A 20134-nucleotide genomic window follows, 5' to 3' on the forward strand; every position below is an offset into this window, starting at 1 on the left:
GCAGTGCCTCTCCAATCCTGGGAATAGCTTGAATTGCTTTCTTGGTAGTAGTGGATGCAGCTATAAAGAGGCCAGAAGTGCTCCCAATACACTCCACTACAGCCTCACACACTGTTGATATGTTGAGAAACCTCTTCTCAAGGGCTAATGATCCAGAACACTTAGTCAGTAACAACGGACCGAGATTTGTTGCGGAACAGTTTCAGTCATTCCTGAAAATGAATGGAATACAACATATTACAACTGCAACATACCACCCAACTACAAATAACTTGGCGGAAAGGTTCGTCCAAGTCTAAAGAATGTACTGTGAGCCTTGTCAGCAGAACACACTACACTGACACTAAATCAGAAGTGCCCCAATTTCCTCTTTGTATATCATATTGCAGCACACTCTACAAACAACAACTCACCAGCTATGCTGTTCCTGGGTCGTCCCTTGAGTTTACACTTGGATCTCCTCAAACCCAGTCTCGGGAGTATGCAGGGCAAATGGCTAAGACAAATTGAAGACTCTTCAAACAAGGAAGTTCAATGTTTCACTCCTGGACAAATAATCCTGGTAAGGCACTACAGAGGCGATCAAAAGTGGGTTCCCTTAAAGATTAAGAACATAACTTCACCATTTTGCAACACAGTGGAGATTGTGTCTGATCATCTAGAGATGACACATGAATCAGTTGAGGAGAACAGAGTCAATTGTTAGAGAAGAAAGGTGGCCAGAGATGTCAGAACCACCTCCAGCAGTCCCAGGGTCAATTACTACAACCACCACAGAGGAGGTCTCAGAACATGAGATTGTTTCAGAGCCTCAAGTCTCAGTTGTCAACCACTGTGATCCCCCTTGTCAGGAAATACGTTATCCCACAAGATTAAGAAATTCCCTACAATCCACAGCAATTAAGTCTTTAGGCTTCAATGGGACAATATAAAATTTACTATGCTGCGGATGTCTCTATAGTATACTGTTGAGTTCATAACTAAGCAGGGAGGAGAGACATGCATTTAATATTTCAGAAATATCTGAGTAACATTGTAAATGTATGGTTTGATAAAGTATTTTTTGTTGTTTACATAATGTATTACAGGTTATATGTAAAAATATGCAAATGACATATGTCATTATGCCGCCGTGTCATACATGCATGCCTTGCTAAAAAAAATAAAACTAAGATATGTTCTGCTGACTTCCATTTTTTTTTGTTGCAATTATTTTTATGTTTGGAGTCACATAACATAAAAGGAGATACACAAGAAGCTAGGACAGGATAGGTAGAAGAGGTAAAGGGCTGATGATGAAGAAATCAAATAGAGACGACAACGGACCATGGAAGAGAGAGGAGGAGGGGAAAACAGTGGGAAGTGATGGGCACATGAGGAGAAGGGGCAATAGGCTAACTGGAATGGGGAATGTAAAAAGAGAGGAGGGAGGGAGAGAACAGAGAGGAGATTCAATTTAATTTTTTTAAGTGAACCTTGGCTATAAATTCAATCCTCACCAGTCACACTGAGATAGCTGGATAGGAGCAGCAGTTTGCTATATTTTATTTCTGACATTCAGTTACCCTGGATGAGCCAGGTAAGAGCCAGGTTCCTTAAAGAGCCCCAACCTGCAATTAATTCCAATTGATCAACCTCATGGGCTGGGACCTGGGATTGTCAGGACACTGAAGCCACCCTGACAAGTGCAATCAAGGCTTGCTTCTGCTTATGTGGACCATGATCTGAACGGAAAATTGCACTCTTCATGCAGCTTGCAGCAAGTTTCTGATTTTCTACTGAGTTTTATCTTTCATTGAAACTATATCATGAAGCATTCAAAATATGGCAAAAGACTCTGTGGTGTTATACAGAATTTATTAAGAACTACAGAAAACTAGCTCTGGATTTTTTTGCTGCCCTGAGGCCATTTTCATAATGCCATCATTCTGAAAATATGCAAGAATGCAGCAGAGCAAGATTCAGTGGTTTATGAATTGCATAATAAATCATAGCTGTAGTTAGTGTTACAGTGCATCCTTGAGGAATTAAACATTACAATCTTGGCAAGAATGTCATTCTAAAATTTTAATTAATCCTGTTCAAGTTTGATAATATTACAATTAAATCTGGCAAACTTATATTCCAATCTGAATGCTCTTTATCCATTATTTGATTTTCAATAGCAACAAATGTGACAATATGTGATTGTGAGCTTCCTTTTAAAAATAAAAGCAGATATGACTATTTTTGAATACAACAAAGCTAACTGAAAGCTCCATGCAAAATAGTACTTTTGCTTAAAAATGCTTTCAAAAGTATGCTTTCTAAAGTAAAATTGGTGGCGTAAATTACAAATGGAGTAAGAATTCGAGAAAGCCAATCTCTGAAGTCAGAGTCATTTATATATCCATTATGGAAAAAGGTCCTTCGGCCCAATAAATCTGCAATGACTATCAACTATCCATTTTACTCCCTCTGCATTCTCAACTCCACCCCCCGCTCCCACATTATATTTCATACTTATATACTAAGGGCTAATTAACCTACCAACCCATGTCTTTGGAACGTGGAGGAAATGTAAGGACCTGGAGGGAACTCCACAGTCACAGAGAGAACGTGCAACCCATTAAACTAAGCTAATTCACACCAGAGCAAGGCTCAAGTGTGAGAGTCTCAATGTGACCAACAGTCCCGATTTCACCCATCACCCGCCACCTTGCACTTCTTCCTTCATTCCCCCCCCACCTTCTTACTCTGACTTCTCTTCTTTCCAGTCTTGAAGAAGAGTCTCAGCCCAAAACAGTTTCTTTTCTATAGATGCTGCCTGGCCTGCTGAGCTCCTCCAGCATTTTGTGTATGTTGCTTCGGATTTCTAGCATCTGCAGTTTTTCTCGTATTTGTGGCAGTTCACTAAGTCAGACAGTTACTGCAGAATAAGATAATTAGCAGAAGGAGGGATTGCCAACTTTGATTGGCTGTATATCTGGAAGGTTGATTATGTTACTTCTGAAATCAACGGTACTAATTGAACCAATCTTCTGGCTTAAATGAGAACTAATACAGAAAATTGTTCAAAGAAAATGAAACAGAAGGTACTTTAAGATTTAATCCTGGGATGTCTAGAAATTAAGGGTCATCATAGAGTTCTTAAGAGTTTGCTTTGAAAGAGTTCATAGAAGCCACTGAGCTTACATGGGAGTGATGGCTCATTCTTACTTATGCCTGCTGAACTTCCCCTGCAGGAAGTTATATTGTGCAATTCCTGCCACAGCTATAGAGTGTCCATCTCTGATTCATCTTTAGTCTAAAATTGCCTCTTTGTGCTTGACAAGAGGGGTGAAACATGTGTTCTTCATTCACATGCATGAAAAACAATAGGATAACAGGACTGGATTGCTCAATGATAAAGGAGGAAACATGGATTCAGAGGAGGAAGGGGAGGTCCTGAAAGAATATTTGCCTCAATATTCACTGGGAGAGGGACCTTGATGAATGTAAATTCAGTGAAGAAAAGGCTAATGTGTTAAGGTTAGGTGGGGGCTTCTGAAAAACATTAGGATAGATATGTCACTAGGTCAGATGAAATATACCCCAGGTTACTCGGGGAAGTGAGGGAACAGATTGCTGGGATATTGACAATATTTGCATCCTCAATGGCCACAGGACTGATACCAGAGGAAGGAAGGATGGCAACCAAAGGGGGATGAGAAATGATTTGATAGAGGTGCATATGATTATGAGAGGCTTAGATAGAGTCAACACCTTTTCCCCAGGGCAGCAATGGCCAACACTAGAGGGCATCTGTTTGGGGTGACTGCAGGCAAGTTATGGGACAAGTTTCAGGTAGGTTCTTTTTCACAATGAAATTGTTAAGTAGTGCTCTGCCGGGGGTGGTGGTAGAGACTGATACATTATAAACATTTAAAAGAAAAAGGGAGAGTTAGGCTGTTTAGGAGAGAAGGGTTAGATTGATCATAAAGTGTGGTTACGTAGGTTGCCATGATATCGTGAGCTGAAGAGCTCGTGCTATGTGGTATTGTTCTGTGTTCTGTGTTCTAATATCTTCAAGTCCTTAATCATCCGTTATTACCAGCAATCTTTCCTAATCCCTCCATATTGATGTGGTGATCCAAAAAGCATGTCAGTGTATGTACTTTCAGGCTTCAAAGAAAATTCAGCTTGTTTATGCAGGTTCTGTCAAACTTATACAGACGTGGCATAGAAAGTACCCTGACGGGTGATTCTTAGCTTGGGATGAAAGCTCCTCTGCTCTGGACCGTTGGAACTCGCTGAGAGCAGTTAGACCGCCCAACACGGACACGTCAGCCCTTCCATCCAGTCCATCTTTATGGCATGTTACATTAGTGAAGATAACAGTATCATCAAGAAAGCCAGCCACACTTTCAGGTGATTCTGAATCAATCACCTCTTTCACAACCTCTGCCACATTCTCGAAAACAGAATTCTAGTCTCTCTGTTTTTGTTACTTTAGCATTTATTTTTGCACTACCACTGTCTACACTACTATTCACCATCCCATCATTTTTGTAAATGCTGTATTTATTGTTGTTTTAATTATTATCATGAACAGCATTTACTCTATGATCTGCACATGAGCAAGGAATCTCATATTGTTATAAACATCCTGGTGTTTATAACAATAATCTAAACTGAATCCAACGCTAGCTCTCACCCAATTCCCAGAGACTAACCCTTGTCCCCCCCCCCCAATGATCCTATCCAACCCTTGAGTCATGAATCAACCCCCTTCCGTTTCTATGAGCAGCCCTCCAGCCCAGTTCTGCACTTGCAGCTTAGAAATTTTCTTCTGTGCAAGGTATATGTGAGTGCAAAGTCTATCCAACAGCACCCAAAATCTTGGGTCTCATGCAGAAGAGAATCTTGCACTGATCGGACCTTGAACAAAGTTTTAACCAGCCTGGCCAACATTGTACATTTTCTAGGCCCATACAATTGGTAGCTCCCTTTTTTCAACAGATTGCAAACTCTGAGAGTGATGATACAAAGATCTGAATTTATTTCAATGGAGAGCATCCAAAAGGAATATGATGTTAGTTTAAAATATTATGAGAGACATTGCTTATGCAGGTCAAAAAATAACTATCTTAGACTACAAAAAGAAATTTTTAAGCAAAATGTGATATCTTTCCTTTCTCAAACGTTTTAAGATGAACAGTAGTTGTTTACTTTTATTCAATAAAAAGTGTTATTTTTTAATCCACACACACCTTCCAGATTATTATCTATAAAAATGTTTTTTTTGTTGACTGGATCCCAGTTTAAATCAATAACAGCATTTATTAAATATACTTTCAATAAATGTCATCTTGCATTATAAAAATTTGGTTTTCGTAATGATATTTGGGCAAATAACTTGTATTACAAACATATTATCAAAAAGGTGCAAAAATAAGATGCCTCAACTAATAATTCATCATTGGTCCTCTAGATTTAAAGTTTGGTCAACAATTATAGGCACAGAGATGAAAGAAAAATGGAGGGTTATGTGGGAGGGAAGTGTTAGATTGATCTTAGAGTAAAAGGGCAGCACAATATTGTGGGCAGAAGGGCCTGTACTGTGTTTCACTGTTCTATGTTCAGTTTTCTTTGCTGTTATTTCTAACCAAATAGGGCTGTTTTAAAATGGATCTAAATATTAATGCTTATTTTATTTGTTGCCCTCATTTGTAATTAAGGCAACTTGTACACCAGGTAATTAATTAAGAATTCATGACTTCAAATGACATCAACCTTGATCAATTATGGCACTTTAATGATTGAACCTACTAATTTCTGAGCAAGGCTCAGGTAGGAATATGACCAACAAGATGCTGGATTGCCTTAAAAATCTAACTGACGTTAACATCCCTCAGGAATAGAAAGCCTGACACCTCTACTGGTTTCATCAGCATTAGACTCACACTAAGTAGTTAAATGTTAATGTGGTTGAGGCAACTACACACAGTCGTGCTGCCTTTTCATTCTCAGACTGATCTACGATACTTCAGTGTAATACTGCCAAGGCAAGGCAATACTTAAAACCCATCACTGGTTATTCTGAAGACAAGAAATCCTGCTGTTTCCACTTTCCACCTATTTTAAACTCGCTTTGATGAATGATTATTAAGCACTCACCTGTCAAAACCTATTATATTTCTAGGACCATCATTCCCATCAGCTACACTTTCAAACCCCAGGTCTAACCTTAAGCCACATTAAAATAAAATATTGAATAACTTATTTTAAAGGCAAGCAGTAAAAGAAATACATTAAGATTTTTGAACAATAATGTTTCACTTTTCTTTAGCATCAAAATTAGGCCAACATCTGAAATTTCTATCTAAACTTCAATATGTTTTCTACTACAATGATAGAATGTTAATTAGTTTGAATTACATAAATACTATTTGGCTTTTCTGCTTAAATGAATATTTATTACTTTAAGAAGCTACTTAATGACCAGGTTCAAATGGTTTCATTAACTATCAGAGAATGTATATAGTATATAACCTGAAGTTCTTACTTTTCACAGACATCAATGAAAAACATAAAAACAGAAGAATCCAAAAGAATGAACAGAAAAACATTAGAACCCCAAAGCCGCCTCTTGATGTGCCAAATACCTTTTCTCTCACCTTTCATCAAAAGAGGATGCATCAGAGTAAGGCCATGTACATTAAAAAATTGCATCTGAACTAAAGAACATTATTTAACAGTATCATTTTCTTATTTTAAGGTGCTATATTAGAAACATTTTCTGAAAGCTGGGTTTCAAGTCAAATAAGCTAATTTCACTAGATGAAAACTTTACTTTGGAGTATTTATAGTTTGAAGGGGGACTTGATAGAGGTATTTAAAATTATGAGGGGGATAGAGTTGACGTGGATAGGCTTTTTCCATTGAGAGTAGGGGAGATTCAAACATGAGGACATCAGTTGAGAGTTAGGGGGCAAAAGTTTAGAGGTAACACAAGGGGGAAATTTCTTTACTCAGAGAGTGGTAGCTGTGTGGAACGAGCTTCCAGTAGAAGTGGTAGAGGCAGGTTCGGTATTGTCATTTAAAGTAAAATTGGATAGGTATATGGACAGAAAAGGAATGGAAGGTTATGGGCTGAGTGCAGGTCAGTGGGACTAGGTAAGAGTAAGCGTTTGGCACTGACTAGAAGGGCTGAGATGGCCTGTTTCCATTCTGTAATTGTTATATGGTTAAAATCAAAATAAATACAGAAATCCTGGAAACACATAGTAGATTTGGCAGCTTTTATAGGATGAGGAACAAGAGTTACATGAATCCTGTTTCCCTTTCCACAGATGTTATCTGATCTGCTGAGTGACTCCACAAATAAGAGAAAATCTGCAGATACTGGAAATCCAAGCAACACACACAAAATGCTGGAGGAACTCAGCAGGTCAGGCAGCATCTATGGGAAAAAGAACAGTCAACTTTTCAGGCTGAAACCCTTCAGCAGGACGTCCTTTTTTTCCATAGATGCTGCCTGGCCTGCTGATTTCCTCCAGCATTTTGTGTGAGTTGGTGAGTGACTCCAGTATTTTTTGATTGCAACCAGGGCCTTACAGCTCATAATAAGTGATATTTACCTTTGTAGATTATATGGTATATACTATGACAGTTACATATTCAGAACTCCATTTTTGATATGGTTAACCATGACTGTACTAAATACTGTACTCAAATGCAAAATACATTATATTCCATTACATGAGTCCACAAAACTACTTTTGTTGGAGCATTCCATGATCTAGGAGAATTCTGTTTCTTTGACTTCAGATTCCATGCCAACACTTAGCAAAATTAGGAACTGAATTGGGCCAATCAGAGCAGCTGAATACTTGAGAAGATTCTGTTGTTGGGAGCACTTATAAACAGTGTTGAGTAAATACATTTTTATAGCTCTAAAATAATTTAGAAAATAAATACCAATCATTCTGGTGGTTACAAAGGTAACTCTTAGATAAATTATTTACTTCAACTGAACAATACTGACAAGTATTTTGAATACACAACACATAACACACTGAACAAGAAATACATCATTAAATAGCTGTTCAAAGTAAGCTTCTCACTTACAAGAGTTTATACCCAAGCCAGTTCTACTTATTATCCACATTCTTACTTCATCACATTTTCCTTTATTTCCCATTTTCTTTTTGCTAAAATTAAGGTTATAGATTTATTATTTATAGGTTTTCATTTTCAAACATTATTTAAAATCTTATTTTGTAAAAACCGAACTTTGAGTTCTAGTTAGCTGCACATCAGTATCCACCAGTACATTCCTAACAATGTTAAATTAAATTATTTGTAATGTTTCTTTTGAAAGTTAAAAAGTAATATTGCCTCACGCCCATTTCAATTCTAACAGGTGTTTTGAGAGCAGACTCTCAGGAGGCAGTTGGGTCAGTATTATATTTCAAAATGATTTTTTTGTCTTAAGCCTTATCAACCAACAGAGGGAAGGAGATATAAAAGTGGAACAAGAGGGGTAAGATCTTCTGGCAAAATACCTCTGGTAAATTACAGATCGTATGGACGAACTGCCTCTACCAGCACAACTACTGTATCTTTCAGTACCATGCCAATCTGTCACTCTTGTTAATTGATGGGCAGGAAATCTGAAAAGAAATGTAAACATGTCTATTCACTCCTTTCAAAGATTCAAGAATTACCTAGACCCATGTCATGTCATTATCTGTTTCAGCAGGTCCAATAGTTCACTTTTGACACCTTGAACATTTTTTGCACCTTTTACACTGTTTTTTATTCTCTGCTTCTTTCGATTGAATATCAGTAAGAGGATCATTGAAGTTTTGCAGACAATGTTGTTATTGCAGCATATGAAAGGAAAGTAAGCATCAATGGCTGCATTAATAATTAAACATATACTGCACCGTCTATTTGCTTATCTGCAGCAGTCTGATTGATCAGGATTTTACTCTGGGATGCTGAATTTTCTTTTCCTTTCTGCAGTATGATTCACCCTTGGATATTCTTGGACACAGGAAGCAAATTACATGGCAGTACAGAGATGACTATGAACAGGCGGTCACCTGAACTCTGGTGTGAAGCTAATGGCATGTGTTATTTGAGCAGCTTCTGAGTACAAGGTCTAGCTTTAACATACCTGTGGCTGTCAATCACGAGTCATTCATATTGCTTGGCACTGCTTTTCAACCTACATATGTGCTATAATTTAAGCAAGTGCAATCAAATCTAATCAACAGGAGAACAGTGTCAAAGTGAAGGGCTCCTGAAACTAATCTAAGCTCTAAGCTTCATAATGTACCGACGGTATTGCACCAATTTTGTTGTCATGGAGATTTTGGTCCATTCCTGCTTGAGTAAGCTTTGAGTGAATCTAATTATTAATATCAACTCTCAATGTGTCAAATCAAAAAGTCAACAAAGGAACCAATTATGAGATAAATGCGGCAGATCGGCTCTTCAGCAAATTTATGTACGTTATGCATGTTTCCTATGTGCTGTTAGTTAAACAAATATTCATATATTTTTGCCTGGGCTACTAATTTTTTTCCAGAGATTTTTAACTTAATTATTGTATGAATAGTCTGCATATTTTTAAAAGTATAATAATCTACACTTATTTTAGAATCACAAAAGGAAAAAAAAATGGAAGATCCTACTTAAGCATGAAAAAAATTTTTGAACAAATAAACATACAGGCTCATGAAGACTGAGCTGGGAAAGGCCACAAACAAGGGATCCCCGCTTATGTTCAGGGAAGTTTCATTAATCAGTACATAGAATTCCCAATGAGAGAATGTGCTCTTTAATCTGCTATTAGGGTATGAGACAATGCAAATGACAGAGTTTGCGTAGGGGAACATTTTGCATCCAGTGACCATAATGCCATTAGTTTCAAAGGAAATATGGAAAAAGCCATGGATGACAGCGGAGGTGCATGCGCTGTTGAGGACCCGTGACTCCGCCTTCAGAGCAGGCAACAAGGCAGCCCTAACAGCAGCAAGGGCCAAACTATCCTGGGCCATCAGATAGGCAAAGCATGCACACGCTCAGCGAATCCATAGCCATTTCCAGGACAGCAGCGACACACGGCGCATGTGGAAGGGCATTCAGGACATCACCAACTATAGGACAACATCACCTGACTGTGCAGGGGATGCCTCCCTTCCAGATGTGCAGAATAACTTCTACGCTTCTTTTGAGGCAGAAAATGACAGGGTGGTGAGGAAGTCCACCCCTCCTCCAAATGACCAGGTGCTGTGTCTCACCGTGGCCGATGTGAGAAGAACCCTGTGCAGGGTCAACCCACAGAAGGCTGCTGGACCAAACAATATTCCTGGTAGAGTATTCAGAGGATATGCACACCAGCTAGCAGATGTTCTCACTGACATCTTCAACATCTCCCTGAGCAGCGCCACCGTTCCAACGTGCTTCAAGGCCGCCATCATCGTCCCAGTGCCGAAGAAGTCTCCAGCGTCCTGCCTCCAATGACTACCATCCCGTTGCACTCACATCCATCATCATGAAGTAGGGAGCGATCCCTGCAGAAAGCCGAGAGTGGGGGGGAGGGGAAGATGTGGTTGGTGGAGGGATCATGTAGGAGGTGGTGGAAGTTACGGAGGATTATACATTGGCTTATTATACTTCCGCCACCTCCTACGTGATCCCACCACCAACCACATCTTCCCCTCCCCCCACCACTCTTGGCTTTCCGCAGGGATCGCTCCCTACGCCACTCCCTTGTCCATTCATCCCCCCCCATCCCTCCGGGCACTCATCCCTGCAAACGGGAGAAGTGCTACACCTACCCCCACACTTCTTCCCTCACCACCATCCCAGGCCCCAGACAGTCCTTTCAGGTGAGGCACCACTTCACCTGCGAGTCAGCTGGGGTGATATACTGTATCCGGTGCTCCCGATGTGGCCATTTATACACTGGGGAGACCCATTGCAGACTGGGAGACCGTTTCGCCAAACACCGGCGCTCAGTCCTCCAGCAGTGGTGGGATCTCCCTGTGGCCACACACTTCAATTCCACAGACCACTCCCACTCCGACATGTCTGTCCATGGCCCCCTCTACCGTCAAGATGAGGCCACACACAGGTCGATGGAGCAATACCTTATCTCCCGCCTAGGTAGCCTACTTCCTGCCGGCATGAACATCCAACTCACTGACCTCCATTGATACCCCTGCCCCCCACCCTTACCCCCATCCCTATCTATTATTTTAGTCTGGTTCTCTTTCTCTCTCTTTTCCCCTCTCACTATAATCTCTCCCCCCAGCCTTACCTTTCTTTCTCTTTTATTTCCCATAATTCTCCACCTTCCCCCTAGCCCATTTCCCTCCAGCCTATCACTTCCCAGCTCTCTACTTTATCACTCCCCCCACTTCTTATCCCCCCTCGACCATCCCAAGTTACTTCGCTCCTGATGAAGGGTTTCGGCCTGAAACGTCATTATTACCTCCTCCCATAGATGCTGAGTGGACTGCTGAGTTCTGCCAGCATTTTGTGTTTTTTATATCTGTGAGTCTTATATTTTGTTAATATCAGTTCAGGAACAGTTATTACCCCTCAACCATCAGGCTGTTAAACCAAAGGCCATAACTTTACTCAACTTTACTTGCTCCATCACTGAAATATTTCCATAACCTATTGCTATAATCCTGAAGACTTGTTATCACAATAACAATATTTATTGTTTGTTTATTTATTATTTCTTTCTTTTTGTATTTGCACAGTTTGTTGACTTTTCAACACTAGTTGAACACCAAGCTGGTGCGGCCTTTCACTGATTCTATTATGGTTATTATTATACTGTGGATTTATTCAGTATGCTCACAAGAGAATACGGACAGACAGACAGACATACTTTATTGATCCTGAGGGAAATTGGGTTTCGCTCCATGAAACTCAGGGTTGTATATGGTGACAAATATATGACATATATTTGATAATAAATTTCCTTTGAACTTTAAACGTTTAGTAGATATGTGTATTTTATGTTTATTGCTATTAAGATATCGTTGCACTATGAGTTTACTCTTATTCACATGGCATAGTTATGGAGTGGGGTAATATGTGTATTACCTTGGTTAACACAAAATGTGAAAATAATCAACAGTAATGGTATATTCAGGTGCACAAAGATACTGTAATGAATTTAATATGGAGTCTACTTAACTTTCTGCAGTTTTATTAAGTAAAATCGCAGTTAAAACCCCTGAAGGAAGCTTCTATCTTGGGTGATTTTTGAGAAGGCGTTTAACTCATTGCATAGCTTTATATATGCACAATGCAAGGGCAGTAGAACAAATTATGTGTTAAGGGAAAAATTGAAAGAATTTGTGCACACTAAACAAACAAAAAAGACAAGGATGATAGAAAAGTAATTTCAAGATTAGTAGTTAAAAAAGATAAAAGGAGACCACTTATGAATAATGGGATTGAACAAATAATATAAAAATAAATGATGTTTTCAGCAGGTCATATATAACAGTAAAAGATTTTACATTTTGTGATGGCATAAAACAGGCTAGATCTAACATTAATGTACATGTATTAGTGGATCTCTCTGGGGTTGCCATGGTAAGTCAGCTGACATAATTTGTAATGGTAACAGCAAAACACTGTACAATTCAGATCGTACTGCTGCTTTTGGTGATTTGTTCTTTTAAAGCAAAGACATTTAAACTTAAATAAAGTCCCATAAAATAAATAAAAGGCTTGATTAGACATCTTGGAATGTGGTGCATAGAAGAGATCCTATTTCAAAACAATTAATGGCACATATAATGACGTAGCTACAGTAACCTCAACTTGTTCCTGTTATTTATCAGATAAATGTGTTAAATTACCCTGGAGAAACATAATTTTAGTAATTCCTTTGAAAATGAGTTTTCTTTTCTGTTTTATTATGCTTGATGTTTATGGAATCTTGTAATTATCTCCTATATTCTCTACTTCAATATCAGATTTTTGATAATCTAACCTCATCAGTCTGTACAAGTGAACTGCATTTCAGCAACAGCATCTGTGATCTCCTGGCACTGAGAAATATTGTAAAATTCATTTTCTGACAGAAGAATTTCTATACTAACTTATAAAGAGAATCCTTCATACTGACCACTGTACCAAGATTACTTCCAAATCCTTTACAATCTCTGCCATTTTCATTTTATAGACATATGCCATTATCTTTAAGCATAACATGCATCTACACAAAAGAGAAATCCTTCAGATTTCAGACACAAGACTGCAGATGTTGGAATTCTGGACTAACACACAAAATGCTGCAAGAACTCAGCAAGTCAGGCAGCATCAAGGCAGGTAAATTGACAGTTGATGTTTCGGAACAACATGAATCCTAGCAAAGGACCTCAACTAGAAACACCAACTGTCCATTTCTCTCTTAGGTGCTACCAGACCACTCTCCCCTCCCGAGTTCCATCAATATTTTGTGTGTTCCTTCAGATTTCAGGATGTGCATAATTTGATTCAAATCTTTCCAAAGATTATCAGTAATTCACTATAATTCACTATCTGAGTAACACACACAAGATGCTGGTAGAACGCAGCAGGCCAGGCAGCACCTAAAGGAAGAAGTATAGTTGATGTTTCGGGCCGAGACCCTTTGTCAGGACTAACTGAAAGAAGAGATAGTAAGAGATTTGAAAGTGGGAGGGGAAGGGGGAGATCCAAAATGATAGAAGACAGGAGGGGGAGGGATGAAGCTAAGAGCTGGAAAGTTGATTGGCAAAAGGGATACAAGGCTAGAGAAGGGAGAGGATCATGGGATGGGAGGCCTAGGGAGAAAGAAAGGGGGAGGGGAGCACCAGAGGGAGATGGAGAGTAGGCAAGGAGTGAGTGTGAGAGGGACAAAGAGAGGAAAAAGAGAGAAAAGAAAAAATGGAGGTAGGATAATAAATAAAGAAATAAATAAATGAGGAATGTGTTAAGAAGGGGAGGGAGGCATTAACAGAAGTTAGAGAAATCAATGTTCATGCCATCAGGTTAGAGGCTACCCAGACGGAATATAAGGTGTTGCTTCTCCAACCTGAGTGTGACTTCATCTTGACAGTAGAGGAGGCCAAGGAAAAGTACAGGTAGGTACTAGATGGTTGCCATTGATATGGGTGGACCAAAGGGCCTTATGACACTATTTTAAATTTTAAGATTGAAAACCAGGAGCACAAGGATCAGTGCACAGACCATTAAGTACATGGAGGCCATGGATAGACATATCGGAATGGGAATGGCCCTCCTCTACTGTCAAGATGAAGCCACACTCAGGTTGGAGAAACAATACCTTATATTCCATCTAGGTAGCCTCCAACCTGATGGCATGAACATTGATTTCTCTAACTTCCATTAATGCCCTTCCTCCCCCCATCCATTATTTATTTATTTATTTGTTTATTATTACTTTCCTTTTTCTCTCTCTCTGTCCATCTCACAATCACTCCTTGCCTGCTCTCCATCTTCTCCTGGTGCTCCCCTCCCCCTTTCTTTCTCCCTAGGCCTCCCATCCATGATACTCCCCCCTTCTCCAGCTCTGTATCTCTTTTGCCAATCAACTTTTCAGCTCTTAGCTTCACTCCTCCCCCTCCTGTCTTCTCCTATCATTTCGGATCTCCCCCTCCCCCTTTCAAATCTCTTCTTTCAGTTATTCCTGACGAAGGGTCTCGGCCTGAAATGTCGACAGTGCTTCTTCCTATAGATGTGGCCTGGCCTGTTCTGTTCCACCAGCATTTTGTGTGTGTTGCTTACTTTTCCAGCATCTGCACATTTCCTCGTGTTCACTACCTGAGTACCTAGTTTCATGACCTACTGTGTGGTTTCAATCAAAAGAAATAGCTCTGTCTCCATTAGTGTTCCCTGTCCAAAACAGAAAGACTTACTATTTGAAGATGGAGTTTGAATCACCTCTTGCAAAACAAAAAAGACTCTAAGTTCCAGTACTTTTTAAGACCAACTACTGGATTCCTTCTTTATGCAATCGCTTCAGTTTATCAAATTTATGATTGTAGAATTGGTTCAAGTTGCTGAAACCTACTGGGAATGGTGTATTAGGCACTGAAGGTTACTTTGCTGACTTTATACATCTGCTCAAACAAATTCCTCCGAGACATTATTGTTTTAGTAGAAATTTCCTCTGTGATACAGGACTGAGAGAATAAGTAGAATATAATCAGAGGAGGACAAGCTGCTCAAACAGGGATATACACATTAAGTTATCTGGAAGCAATTCTTCTTTCTCAGCTACAGTGAGGACAATATATAAGATGCATAAGCTTCCATAAAAGTAAAGCATGCCATTGTGAAAACTGCAAATGTCAGTGCTGGGCAAGGATTGCATTGGCAGTGATAGCAACGTACTCTTCTTCTTCACCCTGGAATTGGTGGTAACTTTTAAAGAGGTTACTATCCAAAGTACAAGGGATTCTACTTATAATCTTTTTATAGACAGAAGACAACATTTCATTTGTTCTAGTCAATGTCTAATTTGCAATGAGATTAAGATGTTATACAAGCATTAATGTAGTGATTTTCTCTTTCTCAGTTCTGACAAAGGGTCTTCCACCTAAAATTTTAACTACATTTTCTCTTTCTTAGTTGATGCCTGACCTGCTGAGTGTTTCCAACATTTCTGCTTTTAACTTTCACAATTAAAACCGTTTCAGCATACAAACATGTTGGGCAGATCTTCTGTGACCCTGAAATTGTTGTTCTCAGGCCCCCATGTCAAAACATTGCTTCCAACATTTTTGTCACCAGATCCTAGCACGTGAACATGGTAAGGTGCAGATCAGAGGTAATCTCAGCACAAGCAAGCAGCTGCACTCACAACATAGCTCTCACTCCCAAGGAACTCTCGCCCCCAGGCTCATGCTGTCAAAGTCATTAGTGTTATTCAATATTTGTCTATCTTCTTGACATGCACAAACATTCACTAATACTTGGAGCCTGGTTTAAAAAAATAAAAAGATGAGAGTAGAGTAATTAAAATTTAAGTGTAGATTAGAAGTTCAATACATATGAGCAAACACACACATAATGAGAAACAATTGAATTAAGTTAAACAACCGAGTAAGTTCCACTTCATTTGAATGGGATGGCTATGCTTGCACTAAATTGGATCAGCAGGCTTTCTTCCCATGAGGAGACCAAATGGCACAATGCAACAGAGATTGACAGCATTGCCAGCAGAGCAGAAGATGTGCTATCAGTATAGAATCACACCAGTTCTAGAAAAAGGGCATCAGCACTGGACCATTTCCTCTTAAGAACAACTTGTCAAGATCAGCTGCACGACAACTGCCAGCCAGAAAAAACTATAATCTACAAATCAGCAAACAGGAATGAGGCAATGGCAATAGAAACAGACAAAACTAAAGGCTTTGTTTTTGCCATATGGTTGCGGGAATGCAGACAGCCATCTTGAGTGATTGTCCTTGGAGCTGCCTTCTAACCAATAATTTGCTATCTAGCGACAGCTGACAACTGATAATGTGGCTGATGATGTTGGTGCCTAATCCACGTATATAAATGCAACAGTATTACAATGAAAAGCTTACAGACACTTATAATGTGAAATAATACATTCATTCCAGATAGAATGACACTTCTGTATTGAGGATTAATCTGAAAGAGCCTTTACTACTCAACAAAATGTTGCTCATTGTTGCGTTGGTCTGCTGTGGGCCACACAATCTCATCATCAGGATGCTCAATCAATAACAGCAGCTATCCAACTAGCAAATAAAAAGACTAGATACAGATTCCATTGTTGACATCTTTTGGTTGTTCCAAAGTGCCTTATAGCATGGTTAATGAGTATACACTCAATAAAGAGCAGAAGCCGGAAGAAAGGGGGAAGCAAACTTACCAGAGTGTATTTCTAAGAACTACAACTCTTGTTCAATCCTTTCCTCAGTTAATTATATCATGGCATCCCCTCAGTTACATCACAAAATTAAGACATCATAAAATAATCATTTGAAAGGAAATTTTAAGTGAATCGTGCAATATTCAATGTAACATTCAAATAATCACCATGAATGTTTTGCATTTATGTATTTTTGTCTATCCCAGTACTCCTACCCAATACTACCTCACCGGCTGCAGCATAACTAGCACAACGTTGCTGTTTTTAGTGGTGGAACTAGTATGTTACATTGGAGGAAGACCACAAATATTTATTGATTTAGAAGATCTGGCTGCATTTGTCTCCACATTTAGTTTGACGGAATGGCAGCTGGAATAGGTAACAGGAAGAGTGCTGAAGCAATAGTGGAGTTATAATGAATTGTCTTTCTGAACGTGGACAGCAAGAAAATACTCCCCAGACTATTGGCACTCACCAAAATGGTGGATCTGCAGTTCTAGTGACCTTTTTAAGAACTGATTCCTAGACTGGTGCAAAACCTTGATAGCCCCTTCACAACATAATGACGGAACCTGAGTTTTCAGAGCAGCACTCAGTCTGTGGTTAGCTTTTTTGACAATGGAGAGCACAAGATTGGTCACAGAAACTACTTCTTGTTTGAGCTTCACATAAAGTTGGTCATTACTTTCATGCTACCAAAGATAGCTCCAAGCCTGGGAAAACTCTAGAGCACTGAATCCTTCACACCGAAGGGGAGCATTAAAGCATCTTTCCCAATAGACCAGAGATTTTAATGCATGTGCCTATTAGATTTGCTTGTAAACTGCCCAATCAATATCCTTATCTGTGTGTTCTTTAGCAGATCTTGTCTATGGTATCACTTGCCACATGGCACTCACTCCCTTCATTGAAAGCAAACCAGCCATGCCCAGCATAGGAGTATGGTGAGATCCAATGTTGTCCTCTAAGTTATACTAAGTGCCAATATCTGGGTAGTGACTGCAAATGTGGAATTGTGTGGTGCTGTATCTTCACCATCAGTACTCTCTTCCACTTCTTACAATACTTGGTCAACTTGTAGTTCATGAATATCTGGGACAAAAAGTAATACCTGTGATGGAAAGAGAGAGAGGGAGAGAGAGAGTGAGAGAAAGTTAAGAAGTGCCTGCTTACATCACCTGTGCTTATAAGGAGGAGCACTGTGTTAGTTAATGGGCGGTAGGATATAAAATAAATAACTAAGAACAAGGATCCATCATCCTTGATGGATTTTGTCTCACTGCGAGCCACAAACTCAAAGGGAAGTCTCAATGATGGCAAGCCCTATGTGAGGCTAAGGATGTACAAGTATACCCTCATCTCTGGATAGCTCCCTTGCAAGATGGGAGTGTGCCAATAATGGTCTGTAATGTCTGGGAAATGCAATCTTCATGACTGAATGGAAAACAAAAATGCTAGAACCTGAAACAAAAACAATGTTGGAAGAACTCACCTTTCAAGAGGCATCTGTGGGAAGGGAAAACTGTCAACATTATTGAATAGCTGGACATGTGTGCAAACTGAGAGACAACAAGTGCTGCAGAGGTAATCGGACTGTGAGGACATGATGGAGCTAATGAATGCTAGGCATGGATTATAATTAAAGATGAGAAGAATGAGGAGAGTTCGAGGCCTATGGTCCGGTGTTTAAAGATGCATCCATTGACACTGACCACTCATAGGAGGTCAATGAACTTTGTTTTGAACTGCATTCAGGCACTTCAAGCAGCACCTAGTTGTAAATGTCATGGTTATCTGCTTCCACTGCCTTCATAGCATGTGTCTGAAGTGCCTCCAGAAGATACCAGAGGCTTTTTCTTACTTCCCACTTTCTCCACCAAGCTATACAACACAGTGTTTAAACACCCAGGCTCTATTGACTTTTCTTCACTCATTTCTCAGTCAGATTCATTGATTACAGCACTAGTACCACCTTCTCTTTTTCCTCGTCTTCAGGGTATGCTGTCATTTACATGTTCCAAATTGGAGTACAATGGTTGGTGCCCACAGTATGATCCCCTTTACATGGAGAAACATGCAGATCGGGTTATCACTTTGCCAAACACCTCCTTCGGACCATGAAATTGATCTATGACTTTAATTACACATTATTTTGGCCTCTCGTACTGTTCCAACAAAGACCAACATAAGCTCTAGGGATGGCATCCCATTGTCCAACTTGGTATATTACAGCTTCAGGACTTTATAGTGAATTCAATAATTCTAGAGAACGTATCTTTCTAGTTTTTATGAGCACTGACTGGCTCTGATAAAAAGTTATCAAAAAGTAATACTAACTGTTTTTTTTCTTTGTCTGCAGAGGCTGCTGTCTTGCTGAGTATTTCCAGCATTCTTTTTTTTTTATTTCCGATTTCCAACATTTGCAATATTTTGTATCTCAGTTGCAGGGTTATTTTTCCTCTCTCTCCCCAGTCTTTATTTATCTCCTTGTTCTCACGTCTCTTCCAGACAGATCAGCTGTGATTAACAATCATCTCTCTGTTGGCACTGCCACCACTGTGTACTTCAGTTTCACTTGTTCTCCCCTCTATCAGAGACACTTGTTTTGTTCTTTCTATCTCACATGTCCCAAACCTTCAACTTAAAGCATATATGATTTCAAATTTTTCCAAGTACTGGTGAAAAATCAACCTGAAATGATAACCATCTCTTTCCTCAGGCACCGCCGAGTGCTTGCAGTTTTCTGTTTTTATTTCAGGTTTTCAGCATGTTCAGTTTTGACTATATTCATGAATATTTGATTCAACTTATGACCAATGCTTTATAAAATAACCACATTTGAAATAAGAATTTATTTAACATGCAATGTAGGGACAAGTTGAGTAAGAGATCAGAAAAACACGTTTGTCTGTACTGAGATTACAGCAGTAAAAACCTGTCAGAATCACCAATGGGATTAGATAAATATGGACAATTTGTTTGTGAACTGTTATTCTCAAAGGGCCTATATGTATAACACATACTTTAATGCATACAAATAAAATTCAAGCCTGAGATCAGTTGTATAATATTAAACTTTTGCAGTCTACTAAAATTAAATTATTTCAGATTCGAAAAGTATCTCAATGCAGCTAGGAAAAATTAGTGACAGAATGAGAAAGAATGAATATGCATAAACTTTGTACATTTTATCTTAGAAGGACCAATAATTTCACCTGCCCACATCTGGCTAATTATGTT

General features: G+C 39.3%; 1 protein-coding gene across 3 annotated transcripts in view; it reads right to left on the reverse strand.

Moving 5' to 3' along the window:
• The window catches only part of LOC132394131 (guanine nucleotide-binding protein G(I)/G(S)/G(O) subunit gamma-7-like), a 323380-nt gene that overhangs the window by 293503 nt on the left and 9743 nt on the right, over positions 1–20134 (reverse strand). The window contains exon 2 of one of the 3 annotated variants that reach the window (XM_059969909.1): positions 414–597. The exons of the other annotated variants lie outside the window; for them this stretch is intronic. The gene's annotated coding sequence lies outside the window, so the exon portion shown is untranslated. The remainder of the gene's footprint in view (positions 1–413; positions 598–20134) is intronic. 3 annotated transcript variants of the gene reach the window in all.

This window comes from Hypanus sabinus, chromosome 5, assembly GCF_030144855.1.
Source record: "Hypanus sabinus isolate sHypSab1 chromosome 5, sHypSab1.hap1, whole genome shotgun sequence".
In the NCBI taxonomy this organism is placed as follows: domain Eukaryota; kingdom Metazoa; phylum Chordata; class Chondrichthyes; order Myliobatiformes; family Dasyatidae; genus Hypanus; species Hypanus sabinus.